At 40.7% G+C, this 18,435-nt stretch overlaps 1 protein-coding gene across 1 annotated transcript in view; it reads left to right on the top strand.

The window, feature by feature from the left end:
* LOC120999691 (zinc finger protein OZF-like) overlaps nt 1–18,435 on the top strand; it is an 88,250-nt gene that overhangs the window by 46,828 nt on the left and 22,987 nt on the right. The gene's annotated exons all lie outside the window — the stretch shown is intronic.

The following is an 18,435-nucleotide window of genomic DNA, read 5'->3' as shown; positions in this document are numbered from 1 at the left end:
GTGTTGTTTCTAGTTGGTTGTTTTGTGTCATCTTTCCCATCCAGGTTCTGTGCGAGCAGGCTGCTCCTATTTCCCACTTCACCATCTCAGGGAATTCAGGGTTTTGTCAGCCCAGGCACGGGGACATCTCAGATCTACCTTCAAGATCTGTAGATGGGCTGAGCAGTGCAGAGAAAGAGGTCAGGGATTAGCTAGGAGGTGTAGGAGGTGACCCTTCCCTGTCTCTCGCCCAGAGCCTGGTTGGTTCGTTATCTGTCATACTGAGTGCACGCCCGCCGTGACATTATAATCCGCCATACTGTGACTGCCATCACTCAGCGCTTTTGTGATGGTGTCAATTGATGCACTGGTTGACCGCATGCAGGGTTTATCCCTAGAGGTTGCGGATCTGCGTGGTACGGTCACACAGTGTCAGAGGTTTCTGGCATCAGGTACAAGTCAAATTGGTGGGGAGCCTAAAGTCACTCTTCCCGACAGATTTACAGGGAGTACGGATGATTTTTTCCGCTTTAAAGAGTCATGCAAATTGTACTTTCGACTGCGTCCATTTTCATCAGGTAATGAGGATCAGAGGGTTGGTATCATCATGTCTCTGCTTAAAGGGGACGCTCAATCCTGGACTTTTTCTCTGCCGCCCGGTTCTCTGGTCAGTGGAGGAATTTTTCCAAGCCCTGGGATTGATTTACGATGACCCAGATCGGGTCTCGATGGCAGAATCGAAATTGCGTAACTTACTGCAGGGTGAACATACTGCAGAGGGTTACTGTACAGAGTTTAGGAGGTGGGCTACTGAGTCGGGGTGGAACGACCCTGCGTTACGTAGTCAGTTTTGTCAGGGGTTATCTGAAAGGTTGAAGGATGCCCTGGCTTTTCATGAGTATCCGGATACTTTAGAGAATGCAATGTCTTTGGCTATACGGTTGGATAGACGTATCCGAGAGAGGGGTAAGGGTCCCTCCGTGCAGGGGATCCCTCTTGCGTGTGGTTTTGTTTCTTCTTCTGCCCAGGGTGATATTGCTTATAACTCTGGAGTAGCGGAGGAACCCATGCAATTGGGTCAGATTTCTTGCCATTCTGATAGTAGAGACTTTAGGAAATTGCACAAACTATGTTACTTTTGTGGAAAGAGGGGTCATTTTATTTTTTCTTGTCCTCATGTTAAATCACAGGTGGAAGAGAAAAAGAAAAAAGAAAAAAAAAACTCCCTCACACTTGGTAGTATGAATGGTGTTGTGGAGCAGACAGGTATGCAAGCTCCCTGCAGTTCCCGTTTTCTCCTTTCAGCTATGGTGGCGCTAGAGTCAAAAAATGTGTTTGTTGATGTATTCCTTGATTGTGGTGCTGGGGTAAACCTAATTGACTTTCTTTTTCTTTAAGGCCTGGGACTAAGTACTTGCACGTTAGAGAACGAGATTCGTGTTTTTGCAATTGATTCTTCCCCTCTTTCTCAAAGGAGTCTCACTCACATTGTTCATGGTATTCATTTAAGGGTGGGTGATTCACATGCTGAAATTATTTCTTGTTTTGTCATGAAGGATTTGTCAGCTCCTATAGTTTTGGGGTTGCCATGGTTGATTAGACATAACCCAATTATAGACTGGCAAGCAAAACAAATCATTGGTTGGAGCGAGTTTTGTTCGGACAATTGTCTTGTCACATCTATTTCTGAAGTGTCCATTACGGCTTTACCTCCTTATCTCTCGGATTTTGCGGATGTTTTTTCGGAGGGTGGGGCTCAGGAATTGCCCCCTCATCGGGACTATGATTGTCCAGTTAATCTCATTCCTGGCGCCAAGTTGCCAAAGTCTAGGCTTTACAACCTCTCTCAACCCGAAAGAGAGGTCATGCGAAAGTATGTCGCCGAGAGTTTGGCAAAGGGTCATATTAGACCATCTAAGTCTCCAGTGGCAGTAGGTTTGTTCTTTGTGAAGAAAAAAGATGGATCACTGAGACCGTGTTTGGATTTCCAGGAGTTGAACCGTATTACAGTCCGGGATCCATATCCCCTGCCCTTGATCTCTGATCTTTTTGATCAGATTGTTGGAGCCAAGGTGTTCTCCAAGTTGGATTTGAGAGGAGCCTACAATCTGATCAGGATCAAGGAGGGGGATGAGTGGAAAACGGCCTTCAATACGCACGAGGGTCATTTTGAAAACCTGGTGATGCCTTTTGGGTTGACGAACGCGCCAGCAGTATTTCAGCGATTCGTCAATGACATTTTTCATCACTTGGTGGGGAGGTTCGTAGTAGTTTACCTGGATGACATTTTAATTTATTCTCCTGATCTGAAGACCCATCAGGATCATGTGAGACAGGTTTTGACGATCCTTCGGGAGAATAAGTTGTATGCCAAATTGGAGAAATGTTTGTTTGCAGTGCAAGAGCTTCCATTCTTGGGATACATGCTTTCTGATTCCGGTTTTCGTATGGACCCCGAAAAGGTCCGGGCGGTTCTGGAGTGGGACCGACCAGAGAATCAGAAAGCTTTGATGCGGTTCTTGGGGTTTACAAATTATTATAGGAAATTTATTTCGAATTATTCTACCCTAGTAAAACCTCTTACTGATATGACCAAGAAGGGCGCCGATGTCTCTGTCTGGTCAGATGAGGCGTTGCAGGCCTTTTCGGCTGTTAAGGAGCGTTTTGCGTCCGCTCCCATTCTGGTGCAGCCGGATGTGTCTCAACCATTCGTAGTGGAGGTTGATGCATCAGAGGTGGGGGTTGGGGCGGTTCTGTCACAGGGTTCATCTCCTGGCAAGTGGGTCCCGTGTGCCTTCTTCTCCAAGAAGCTCTCGGTTGCCGAGAGGAATTATAATGTTGGAGATAGAGAGTTGTTGGCTATCAAGTTGGCCTTTGAGGAATGGCGCCACTGGTTGGAGGGGGCGTATCACCCCGTTACGGTGTATACTGACCATAAGAATTTGGCTTACCTGCAATCTGCCAAGCGTCTGAACCCTAGGCAGGCCAGATGGTCACTTTTTTTTACCAGGTTCAATTTCGTGGTTACCTTTCGCCCAGGGGTCAAGAACGTCAAGGCTGATGCCTTGTCTCGCAGCTTCCCTGGGGGAGGTGATTCAGAAGATCCAGCGCCGATTTTGGCGGATGGAGTGGTGGTCTCCGCTCTGTACCCTGAATTGGAGATGGAGGTGTTGGGAGCTCAGGAGGGGGCTCCTGGTTCGTGTCCCCCAGGGAGGTTGTTTGTTCCTGAGGGCCTACGATACAAGGTGTTCAAGGAACATCACGATACTGTTCTTGCTGGACATCCTGGTGGTAAGTCCACCTGTGATCTGGTGTCCCGGAGGTTCTGGTGGCCAGGTTTGCGTAAGAGTATTGAGAATTACGTGGCAGCTTGTGAAACCTGCGCTCGGTCTAAGGTTGCTCATACTCGACCGCCTGGTTCACTTCTTCCATTGTCTATTCCATCTCGTCCTTGGACACATTTGTCCATGGACTTTATTACGGACCTACCGAGTTCCTCCAGGAGAACAGTGATTTTGGTGGTAGTCGATCGTTTCAGTAAAATGGCTCACTTTATACCACTAACAAGTCTGCCTAACGCTAAGACTCTTGCGCAGATTTTTGTGGATAATATTGTTAAATTGCATGGTATTCCTTCGGATATTGTCTCTGATAGGGGCACGCAGTTTGTCTCCAGGTTTTGGAGGGCGTTCTGCTCTCGACTTGGCATTCAACTTTCTTTCTCGTCGGCTTTTCATCCACAGTCGAATGGTCAGACGGAGCGTACCAATCAAAACCTGGAGACCTACTTGAGGTGCTTTGTGGCTGAGAATCAGGAGGACTGGTCCTCGTTCTTGCCCTTAGCAGAATTTGCTTTGAATAACCGTAGGCAGGAGTCCACGGGTAAGTCGCCATTTTTTGGCGCATACGGTTTCCATCCTCAGTTTGGTACCTTTTCTGGGTCTGGTTCCTCCGGGATGCCAGAGGAGGAGAGATTCTCTTCTGCCTTATCCTCTATCTGGCGGGGGATTCAAGGGAATTTGGAGAGGATGGGTGAGAGGTATAAACGAATGGCTGACAGGAGACGTGTGACTGGTCCGGACCTGTGTGTGGGTGATTTGGTGTGGTTGTCCATCTTGGAAACTGGGTCCAAGATTTGTTGGTCCATATAAGATTTCTGCTGTGATCAATCCTGTGGCATTTCGACTTGATCTGCCGCAGACTTGGAGGATCCACGATGTCTTTCACAAGTCTTTACTAAAAAAATATGTTAAACCGGTGGTACCATCGCCATTGCCTCCTCCTCCTGTTCTGGTCGAGGGAAACTTGGAGTTCGAGATCTCCAGGATTCTCGACTCGAGAGTTCTGCGGGGTTCCCTCCAGTACCTGGTTCACTGGAGGGGATACAGTCCTGAGGAGAGGATGTGGGTTCCGGCGTCAGATGTCAACGCCAGCCGTCTGGTGAGGGCCTTTCATAGATCCTATCCGGATAAGGTTGGTCCAGGGTGTCCGGAGGTCACCCGTAGAAGGGGGGGTACTGTCATGCCCCACTCTGACGATGTGCGGCGGTCGGCCAGGATTGCAGCACGAGTTTAGTGTTTGTTTTGGAGTCATGCTGGATCCGCCCCTCATCAGGTGCACTGGGTGGAGTCATTAGTTTAAATAGCTCCTCTGCCCAGTGCCCTGAGCGGATTATATTCATTATTGTGATCTTGGAAGCTAGGAAGGAAGGTTGGCTGTCTGCTCCAGCTCAGGAAGATAAGTGTTGTTTCTAGTTGGTTGTTTTGTGTCATCTTTCCCATCCAGGTTCTGTGCGAGCAGGCTGCTCCTATTTCCCACTTCACCATCTCAGGGAATTCAGGGTTTTGTCAGCCCAGGCACGGGGACATCTCAGATCTACCTTCAAGATCTGTAGATGGGCTGAGCAGTGCAGAGAAAGAGGTCAGGGATTAGTTAGGAGGTGACCCTTCCCTGTCTCTCGCCCAGAGCCTGGTTGGTTCGTTATCTGTCATACTGAGTGCACGCCCGCCGTGACATAGGTGAGTTCATACTCAGGAATACCTAGAGTCCCATCTAGCACTATAGGACCCTGGTACTAATGACAGGGATGAGACTTCCAAAAGGAAGGACGAACAGGAGTCTCCTTAAGGCATAATATAAACAATAAGGAAATGCAACACACAGAACCCAAACAAAATACAAAAGGGAAAGGAAAGACTTAACTTCAAAGAGGCTATGGAAGCACCAGGAACTCAGCCAAGATCCAACCACAAACTATCCCCAGGCACAGAAGCTATAAACTGCACAGCATTGTGGGATATGCAACTATAAATAAGGAAGGTTAAATGACCACATTAGCAACACCTGGAGGCAAGGGGTGTGGCCATTACCAGAAACAACACAGATGCCTATTGATCCCCAAGGAAAATCTGTGTGATAAAAAACACATGTTGCGAGTCTCACAGATCTCCTGCCGCTCACTGTCGCCGGGACGTCCGTATGTCTTCGTACATCTGTGACAGTAGTCTCCTTCTACGAGTGACCTTAGGGCACCCAGGACCGACCTAATCCGTGTGAGACCTGTGTAAAGCTTTCACCAAACGACTGGCATTTACGTCAGATGCCGGTACCCACATCCTCTCCTCTGGTCCATAACCCTTCCAGTGAACAAGATACTGAAGAGATCTATGGAGGACTCGAGAGTCAATTATCTTGGCGATCTGAAATTTCAAACTACCGTTCACAAGGAAGACGGCTCCAAAGGTTCAACATACCTCTTTAACAAAGATTTATGAAACAGATTATAAGTTTTCAGGGCCTGAGGGAGTTCAAGACGAAAAGCTGCAGGATTAATAATGGCAGTGATCTTATATGGATCAATAAACCTTGGACCCAACTTCCAAGAAGGTACCTTCAACTTAATGTTTCTTGTGGACAGCCACACAGAATCACCCACTCTTAGGTCCGGACCATTCATACGTTTCCTGTCAGCCACACGTTTATACTTGTTGCCCATATTCATCAAGTTATCTTGAATTTTCCGCCATATAGATGACAATGATGACGGAAAAAAGTTCCTCCTCGGGGATACCAGATGTATATGGTCACACAAACCCTGTAAAACACAGGAAGGGGTCCCCCATAAGGACACCGCAACATAAAGATCTTACTGACAACAAACGTGTAAAGTGACCAAACCGTAAAACAAAAAATAAATAGTGAATGTGCTGATTACAGCCCGGACATTCTGCAAGAATGATAAAAATTCCTCTTCCTTTTGCCAGGCAAAGAATAGAGATGTGTGCGCTCAAAATGTGTGAAAGTGAAGTGCAAGCGAATGTGCCATCACTCAGGGGGTTATCTGTGTGAGAAGTGCAGCCAGGAGCAACTCCAATCTAGACACAACCTAAAGACCTTATGTCCTAGTAACTTCAGGACCTTTGATTATGTCATGGTCATGTGATCAGTCACATGAGGGGAGTTCCTGACATGTGACCAGTGTGACATCATCAAAGGTCCTACAGCCACTGAACTTTGCATATCTCATGTAACATGTAACTGATCACATGACTGTGATGTCATCAAAGGTCCTACAGCCACTAAACATTACCTCCATCTCATGTACCTGATCACATGACTGTGATGTCATCGCAGGTCCTGCAGCCCCAGGAGGTGAGATCTGCAGGTCAGTTATTGGTCTTGGTTCTGGGTTTATTAGAATGGAGCGGTTCTATAGGTGACATATAGCAGGTCCAGCCAGCAGGGGGCAGCACCGGCCATAGAGAGTCTCTGCTCACACAGTCTGGAGGTCAGGAGGGGAGGTCTCCTCAGACATGTCTGCTCTCCCCCTGGAATATTAGGAGACCCCCAGACCCCTGTAAGAGGGGCTGTTCTCCTGGATTAGAGGGGTCTTCCATCACACACTGTTCTGTGATGTCACTAGGATATGGAGTCAGTGTGTGGTCGGTGGGGACAACCTCTTCTAGATGAAGGGGCTGCAGCGCTGTGTCCTCTCCTCACTGTCCCTGCACAGCGGAGGCCGGAGCTCTAATGAGCAGGGACTGTGGAGGAGAGGCCGCGCTGAACCGGTGCTGCCCCCGTCAGTCCCATCCTGGTCCCCGGACCCCACAGATCACACAGTGATGTCTTCTCCTGGTGATAGAACCTCAGTGTGAGGGGAATGTCCCTAGAAAGGGGATGAGATCGGTGACTCGGTGATGACGGCCGTGACCGGGGATTGTCTGCACAGTAGTATGTAGATAAGTGCACACGCGGTGTCTGTACATGAGAATACACGCCTGTGTACATACAGAGAGAACTGCAGCAGTAATCAGAGGAGAGAGGCGGCGGACAGGACTTCTCCTCACTCATCATCCACATGTTATTTGTCTTATGTATGGAATATACCGTATACTGTGTGTACATAATGTATGTAATATACCGTATACTGTGTGTACATAATGTATGGAATGTACCGTATACTGTGTGTACATAATGTATGGAACCTTAAACATCTCGACTTTCACTTGCTTTTCGACTCTCTTCACCCACTCTCTACCATCTGTTCCCTCCTAGACCCAGAAGCTGCTACCACCCTATATAACACCACAATAAGTACAGCTCTGGACACTGTTGCCCCCCTCACACACAACAAAACCCGAAAAATCAACAGACAACCCCGGCACACCAACCTGACCAAAAAACTCAGACAAGCTTCCAGGGCTGCTGAGCGGCAATGGAAGAAATCCCATTCTAAGGATCACTTCACCACATACAAGCAATCCCTCCTCATATTTAAATCCTCACTCGCTGATGCAAAACAGGCCTACTTCTCATCTCTCATATCTTCCCTGTCACACAGCCCTAAACAACTTTTTAGCACTTTTAACTCCCTTCTCCGCCCCCCAGCGCCCCCCACCCTCTCCTCTCTTCTCAGCTGAGTACTTTGCCAAATATTTCAAACAAAAGATCGTCAACATCAGAGAAAGCTTCACCACACAGTCCCCACAGACCCTCTACACAACGGCTCGGTCCCCTTCTCCCAAAACCCGCTTCTCCACCATTACAGAAGAAAAACTCTCCACTCTACTCTCCAAATCTCATGTGACCACCTGTGCACTTGACCCAATCCCATCCCACCTCATCCCTAACCTCACCACAGTGTTTATCCCAGCCCTAACCCATCTCTTCAACCTATCACTAAACTCTGGTGTCTTCCCCTCTGCTTTTAAACATGCTACCATTACACCCATCCTCAAAAAGCCTTCACTTGACCCATCTTCCTTGTCCAGTTATCGCCCCATATCACTTCTTCCGTATGCCTCAAAGCTACTTGAAAAACATGTCCATTCAGAACTGTCCTCCCACCTCTCCTCCTGCTCCCTCTTTGACCGCCTACAATCTGGCTTCCGACCCCACCACTCAACCGAGACTGCCCTTACCAAAGTCACCAATGACCTACTGACAGCCAAAACCAAGAAACAATACTCTGTCCTCCTTCTCCTTGACCTGTCCTCTGCCTTCGACACTGTTGACCACTCCCTTCTGTTGCAAACTCTCTCATCTCTCGGCATCACCGACCTGGCCCTCTTCTGGATCACATCATACCTCACAGACCGGACGTTTAGCGTCTCCCACTCTCGCACCACCTCCTCGTCTCATTCCCTCTCTGTTGGTGTCCCGCAAGGCTCTGTCCTAGGACCCCTGCTCTTCTCTATCTACACCTTTGGCCTGGGACAGCTCATAGAGTCCCATGGCTTTCAGTATCACTCCTACGCAGACGACACACAAATCTACCTCTCTGGTCCAGACATCACCACCTTACTATCAAGAATCCCACAATGTCTATCTTCTATATCATCCTTCTTCGCCTCTCGCTTTCTAAAACTTAACATGGATAAGACAGAATTCATAATCTTTCCCCCATCTTGCTCAACCCCCCCAACAGACCTATCTATCATGATCAATGGCTGCACACTCTCCCCGGTCAACAAAGTCCGCTGCCTTGGAGTGACCTTGGATTCTGCACTTTCCTTCCGACCGCAAATCCAAGCCCTTTCCACCACCTGCCGCCTCCAACTCAAAAACATCTCCCGCATCCGTGCTTTCCTTAACTTTGAATCTGTGAAAATTCTTGTACATGCCCTCATTATCTCTCGCCTAGACTACTGCAACATTCTCCTCTGTGGCCTTCCATCTAGCACTCTCGCACCCCTCCAATCTATCCTCAACTCTGCTGCCCGACTAATCCACCTCTCCCCTTATTACTCCTCTGCCTCTCCCCTCTGCCAATCCCTTCACTGGCTCCCCATTGCCCAGCGAATTCACTTTAAAGTACTAACAAATACATACAAGGCCGTCCATAACCTGTCCCCTCCCTACATCTCTGAGCTACTTTCCAGATACATCCCCACGCGCACTCTCCGATCCTCACAAGACCTCCTTCTCTCCTCTCCTCTTATCGCCTCTTCCCACAATCGACTCCAAGATTTCTCCCGTGCATCCCCCATACTCTGGAACTCGCTACCCCAACATATCAGACTCTCACCTACATTGGAATCCTTCAAAAGAAACCTGAAAACCCACCTCTTCAGACAAGCCTACAACCAGTGACCCTGCTGCCTCTATACCGCCATGACCAACTTCACCCGCACCTACTGTGTCCTTCTCCCATACCATATAGATTGAAAGCCCTCACGGGCAGGGCCCTCTCTCCTTCTGTAATTGTCTGTATTATGTATGTGCACCGCTTATCATATGTACAGCGCTATGGAATGAATGCCGCTTTAATAATAAATAATAATAATAATAATAATATACAGTATACTGTGTGTACATAATGTATGGAATATACCGTATACTGTGTGTACATAATGTATGGAATATACCGTATACTGTGTGTACATAATGTATGGAATATACCGTATACTGTGTACATAATGTATGGAATATACCGTATACTGTGTACATAATGTATGGAATATACAGTATACTGTGTGTACATAATGTATGGAATATACTGTGTGTACATAATGTATGGAATGTACCGTATATTGTGTGTACATAATGTATGGAATATACCGTATACTGTGTACATAATGTATGGAATATACAGTATACTGTGTGTACATAATGTATGGAATATACCGTATATTGTGTGTGCATAATGTATGGAATATACCGTATACTGTGTGTACATAATGTATGGAATATACTGTATACTGTGTGTACATAATGTATGGAATAAACCGTATACTGTGTGTACATAATGTATGGAATATACCGTATACTGTGTGTACATAATGTATGGAATGTACCGTATACTGTGTGTACATAATGTATGGAATGTACCGTATACTGTGTGTACATAATGTATGGAATATACCGTATACTGTGTGTACATAATGTATGGAATATACCGTATACTGTGTGTACATAATGTATGGAATGTACCGTATACTGTGTGTACATAATGTATGGAATGTACCGTATACTGTGTGTACATAATGTATGGAATATACCGTATACTGTGTGTACATAATGTATGGAATATACCGTATACTGTGTACATAATGTATGGAATATACAGTATACTGTGTGTACATAATGTATGGAATATACTGTATACTGTGTGTACATAATGTATGGAATGTACCGTATACTGTGTGTACATAATGCATGGAATATACCGTATACTGTGTGTACATAATGTATGGAATATACCGTATACTGTGTACATAATGTATGGAATATACAGTATACTGTGTGTACATAATGTATGGAATATACCGTATACTGTGTGTACATAATGTATGGAATATACCGTATACTGTGTGTACATAATGTATGGAATATACCGTATACTGTGTACATAATGTATGGAATGTACCGTATACTGTGTGTACATAATGTATGGAATATACTGTATACTGTGTGTACATAATGTATGGAATATACAGTATACTGTGTGTACATAATGTATGGAATATACCGTATACTGTGTACATAATGTATGGAATATACTGTATACTGTGTGTATATAATGTATGGAATATACCGTATACTGTGTGTACATAATGTATGGAATATACCGTATACTGTGTGTACATAATGTATGGAATAAACCGTATACTGTGTGTACATAATGTATGGAATAAACCGTATACTGTGTGTACATAATGTATGGAATATACCGTATACTGTGTGTACATAATGTATGGAATATACCGTATACTGTGTACATAATGTATGGAATATACAGTATACTGTGTGTATATAATGTATGGAATATACCGTATACTGTGTGTACATAATGTATGGAATATACTGTATACTGTGTGTACATAATGTATGGAATATACCGTATACTGTGTGTACATAATGTATGGAATAAACCGTATACTGTGTGTACATAATGTATGGAATATACCGTATACTGTGTGTACATAATGTATGGAATATACTGTATACTGTGTGTACATAATGTATGGAATATACCGTATACTGTGTGTACATAATGTATGGAATATACCGTATACTGTGTGTACATAATGTATGGAATATACCGTATACTGTGTGTACATAATGTATGGAATAAACCGTATACTGTGTGTACATAATGTATGGAATATACTGTATACTGTGTGTGCATAATGTATGGAATATACCGTATACTGTGTGTACATAATGTATGGAATAAACCGTATACTGTGTGTGTACATAATGTATGGAATGTACCGTATACTGTGTACATAATGTATGGAATATACTGTATACTGTGTACATAATGTATGGAATATACTGTATACTGTGTGTACATAATGTATGGAATGTACCGTATACTGTGTGTACATAATGTATGGAATAAACCGTATACTGTGTGTATATAATGTATGGAATATACCGTATACTGTGTGTACATAATGTATGGAATATACTGTATACTGTGTGTACATAATGTATGGAATATACCGTATACTGTGTGTACATAATGTATGGAATGTACCGTATACTGTGTGTACATAATGTATGGTATATACCGTATACTGTGTGTACATAATGTATGGAATATACCGTATACTGTGTACATAATGTATGGAATATACCGTATACTGTGTACATAATGTATGGAATATACCGTATACTGTGTGTACATAATGTATGGAATATACCGTATACTGTGTGTACATAATGTATGGAATGTACCGTATACTGTGTGTACATAATGTATGGAATATACCGTATACTGTGTGTACATAATGTATGGAATATACCGTATACTGTGTACATAATGTATGGAATATACCGTATATTGTGTGTACATAATGTATGGAATGTACCGTATACTGTGTGTACATAATGTATGGAATGTACCGTATACTGTGTGTACATAATGTATGGAATATACTGTATACTGTGTGTACATAATGTATGGAATATACCGTATACTGTGTGTACATAATGTATGGAATGTACCGTATACTGTGTGTACATAATGTATGGAATGTACCGTATACTGTGTGTACATAATGTATGGAATATACCGTATACTGTGTGTACATAATGTATGGAATATACCGTATACTGTGTACATAATGTATGGAATATACAGTATACTGTGTGTACATAATGTATGGAATGTACCGTATACTGTGTGTACATAATGTATGGAATATACTGTATACTGTGTGTACATAATGTATGGAATATACCGTATACTGTGTGTACATAATGTATGGAATATACCGTATACTGTGTGTACATAATGTATGGAATATACCGTATACTGTGTACATAATGTATGGAATATACCGTATATTGTGTGTACATAATGTATGGAATGTACCGTATACTGTGTGTACATAATGTATGGAATGTACCGTATACTGTGTGTACATAATGTATGGAATGTACCGTATACTGTGTGTACATAATGTATGGAATGTACCGTATACTGTGTGTACATAATGTATGGAATGTACCGTATACTGTGTGTACATAATGTATGGAATATACCGTATACTGTGTACATAATGTATGGAATATACAGTATACTGTGTGTACATAATGTATGGAATGTACCGTATACTGTGTGTACATAATGTATGGAATATACTGTATACTGTGTGTACATAATTTATGGAATATACCGTATACTGTGTGTACATAATGTATGGAATATACTGTATACTGTGTGTACATAATGTATGGAATATACCGTATACTGTGTGTACATAATGTATGGAATATACCGTATACTGTGTACATAATGTATGGAATATACTGTATACTGTGTGTATATAATGTATGGAATATACTGTATACTGTGTGTACATAATGTATGGAATATACCGTATACTGTGTACATAATGTATGGAATATACAGTATACTGTGTGTATATAATGTATGGAATATACCGTATACTGTGTGTACATAATGTATGGAATATACTGTATACTGTGTGTACATAATGTATGGAATATACCGTATACTGTGTGTACATAATGTATGGAATATACAGTATACTGTGTGTATATAATGTATGGAATATACCGTATACTGTGTGTACATAATGTATGGAATAAACCGTATACTGTGTGTGCATAATGTATGGAATATACCGTATACTGTGTGTACATAGTGTATGGAATAAACCGTATACTGTGTGTGCATAATGTATGGAATATACCGTATACTGTGTACATAATGTATGGAATATACAGTATACTGTGTGTACATAATGTATGGAATATACCGTATACTGTGTGTATATAATGTATGGAATATACCGTATACTGTGTGTACATAATGTATGGAATAAACCGTATACTGTGTGTGCATAATGTATGGAATATACCGTATACTGTGTGTACATAGTGTATGGAATAAACCGTATACTGTGTGTGCATAATGTATGGAATATACCGTATACTGTGTACATAATGTATGGAATATACAGTATACTGTGTGTATATAATGTATGGAATATACCGTATACTGTGTGTACATAATGTATGGAATATACTGTATACTGTGTGTACATAATGTATGGAATATACCGTATACTGTGTGTACATAATGTATGGAATATACTGTATACTGTGTGTGCATAATGTATGGAATAAACCGTATACTGTGTGTACATAATGTATGGAATAAACCGTATACTGTGTGTGCATAATGTATGGAATATACCGTATACTGTGTGTACATAATGTATGGAATAAACCGTATACTGTGTGTACATAGTGTATGGAATAAACCGTATACTGTGTGTACATAGTGTATGGAATATACTGTATACTGTGTGTACATAATGTATGGAATGTACCGTATACTGTGTGTACATAATGTATGGAATAAACCGTATACTGTGTGTACATAATGTATGGAATATACCGTATACTGTGTGTACATAATGTATGGAATATACCGTATACTGTGTGTACATAATGTATGGAATATACCGTATACTGTGTGTACATAATGTATGGAATATACAGTATACTGTGTGTACATAATGTATGGAATATACCGTATACTGTGTACATAATGTATGGAATATACTGTATACTGTGTGTATATAATGTATGGAATATACCGTATACTGTGTGTACATAATGTATGGAATATACCGTATACTGTGTGTACATAATGTATGGAATAAACCGTATACTGTGTGTACATAATGTATGGAATGTACCGTATACTGTGTGTACATAATGTATGGAATGTACCGTATACTGTGTGTACATAATGTATGGAATGTACCGTATACTGTGTGTACATAATGTATGGAATGTACCGTATACTGTGTGTACATAATGTATGGAATATACCGTATACTGTGTACATAATGTATGGAATATACAGTATACTGTGTGTACATAATGTATGGAATGTACCGTATACTGTGTGTACATAATGTATGGAATATACTGTATACTGTGTGTACATAATGTATGGAATATACCGTATACTGTGTGTACATAATGTATGGAATATACTGTATACTGTGTGTACATAATGTATGGAATATACCGTATACTGTGTGTACATAATGTATGGAATAAACCGTATACTGTGTACATAATGTATGGAATATACTGTATACTGTGTGTATATAATGTATGGAATATACTGTATACTGTGTGTACATAATGTATGGAATATACCGTATACTGTGTACATAATGTATGGAATATACAGTATACTGTGTGTATATAATGTATGGAATATACCGTATACTGTGTGTACATAATGTATGGAATATACTGTATACTGTGTGTACATAATGTATGGAATATACCGTATACTGTGTGTACATAATGTATGGAATATACAGTATACTGTGTGTATATAATGTATGGAATATACCGTATACTGTGTGTACATAATGTATGGAATAAACCGTATACTGTGTGTGCATAATGTATGGAATATACCGTATACTGTGTGTACATAGTGTATGGAATAAACCGTATACTGTGTGTGCATAATGTATGGAATATACCGTATACTGTGTACATAATGTATGGAATATACAGTATACTGTGTGTACATAATGTATGGAATATACCGTATACTGTGTGTATATAATGTATGGAATATACCGTATACTGTGTGTACATAATGTATGGAATAAACCGTATACTGTGTGTGCATAATGTATGGAATATACCGTATACTGTGTGTACATAGTGTATGGAATAAACCGTATACTGTGTGTGCATAATGTATGGAATATACCGTATACTGTGTACATAATGTATGGAATATACAGTATACTGTGTGTATATAATGTATGGAATATACTGTATACTGTGTGTACATAATGTATGGAATATACTGTATACTGTGTGTACATAATGTATGGAATATACCGTATACTGTGTGTACATAATGTATGGAATATACTGTATACTGTGTGTACATAATGTATGGAATATACCGTATACTGTGTGTACATAATGTATGGAATATACTGTATACTGTGTGTATATAATGTATGGAATAAACCGTATACTGTGTGTACATAATGTATGGAATAAACCGTATACTGTGTGTATATAATGTATGGAATAAACCGTATACTGTGTGTACATAATGTATGGAATGTACCGTATACTGTGTGTACATAATGTATGGAATATACCGTATACTGTGTGTACATAATGTATGGAATATACCGTATACTGTGTGTACATAATGTATGGAATATACCGTATACTGTGTGTACATAATGTATGGAATATACCGTATACTGTGTGTACATAATGTATGGAATATACCGTATACTGTGTGTACATAATGTATGGAATATACCGTATACTGTGTGTACATAATGTATGGAATATACCGTATACTGTGTGTACATAATGTATGGAATATACCGTATACTGTGTACATAATGTATGGAATATACAGTATACTGTGTGTACATAATGTATGGAATGTACCGTATACTGTGTGTACATAATGTATGGAATGTACCGTATACTGTGTGTACATAATGTATGGAATGTACCGTATACTGTGTGTACATAATGTCTGGAATATACCGTATACTGTGTGTACATAATGTATGGAATATACCGTATACTGTGTGTACATAATGTATGGAATATACCGTATATTGTGTGTACATAATGTATGGAATGTACCGTATACTGTGTGTACATAATGTATGGAATGTACCGTATACTGTGTGTACATAATGTATGGAATATACCGTATACTGTGTACATAATGTATGGAATATACCGTATACTGTGTGTACATAATGTATGGAATGTACCGTATACTGTGTGTACATAATGTATGGAATGTACCGTATACTGTGTGTACATAATGTATGGAATGTACCGTATACTGTGTGTACATAATGTATGGAATATACCGTATACTGTGTGTACATAATGTATGGAATGTACCGTATACTGTGTGTACATAATGTATGGAATGTACCGTATACTGTGTGTACATAATGTATGGAATGTACCGTATACTGTGTGTACATAATGTATGGAATGTACCGTATACTGTGTGTATATAATGTATGGAATATACCGTATACTGTGTGTACATAATGTATGGAATGTACCGTATACTGTGTGTACATAATGTATGGAATATACCGTATACTGTGTGTACATAATGTATGGAATATACCGTATACTGTGTGTACATAATGTATGGAATGTACCGTATACTGTGTACATAATGTATGGAATATACAGTATACTGTGTGTACATAATGTATGGAATATACAGTATACTGTGTGTACATAATGTATGGAATGTACCGTATACTGTGTGTACATAATGTATGGAATGTACCGTATACTGTGTACATAATGTATGGAATATACCGTATACTGTGTGTACATAATGTATGGAATGTACCGTATACTGTGTGTACATAATGTATGGAATATACCGTTTACAGTGTGTACATAATGTATGGAATATACCGTATACTGTGTGTACATAATGTATGGAATATACCGTATACTGTGTGTACATAATGTATGGAATGTACCGTATACTGTGTGTACATAATGTATGGAATGTACCGTATACTGTGTACATAATGTATGGAATATACCGTATACTGTGTGTACATAATGTATGGAATGTACCGTATACTGTGTGTACATAATGTATGGAATATACCGTATACTGTGTGTACATAATGTATGGAATATACCGTATACTGTGTGTACATAATGTATGGAATATACTGTATACTGTGTGTACATAATGTATGGAATATACCGTATACTGTGTGTACATAATGTATGGAATAAACCGTATACTGTGTGTACATAATGTATGGAATATACCGTATACTGTGTGTATATAATGTATGGAATGTACCGTATACTGTGTGTACATAATGTATGGAATATACTGTATACTGTGTGTACATAATGTATGGAATAAACCGTATACTGTGTGTACATAATGTATGGAATATACCGTATACTGTGTGTACATAATGTATGGAATAAACCGTATACTGTGTGTACATAATGTATGGAATATACCGTATACTGTGTGTACATAATGTATGGAATATACCGTATACTGTGTGTACATAATGTATGGAATATACCGTATACTGTGTGTACATAATGTATGGAATATACCGTATACTGTGTGTACATAATGTATGGAATGTACCGTATACTGTGTGTACATAATGTATGGAATGTACCGTATACTGTGTGTACATAATGTATGGAATATACTGTATACTGTGTGTATATAATGTATGGAATATACCGTATACTGTGTGTATATAATGTATGGAATGTACCGTATACTGTGTGTACATAATGTATGGAATATACCGTATACTGTGTGTACATAATGTATGGAATAAACCGTATACTGTGTGTACATAATGTATGGAATATACCGTATACTGTGTGTATATAATGTATGGAATGTACCGTATACTGTGTGTACATAAT

This window comes from Bufo bufo, chromosome 4 (genome assembly GCF_905171765.1).
Source record: "Bufo bufo chromosome 4, aBufBuf1.1, whole genome shotgun sequence".
NCBI lineage: Eukaryota > Metazoa > Chordata > Amphibia > Anura > Bufonidae > Bufo > Bufo bufo.
This window is presented reverse-complemented; position numbering and strand designations above follow the sequence as displayed.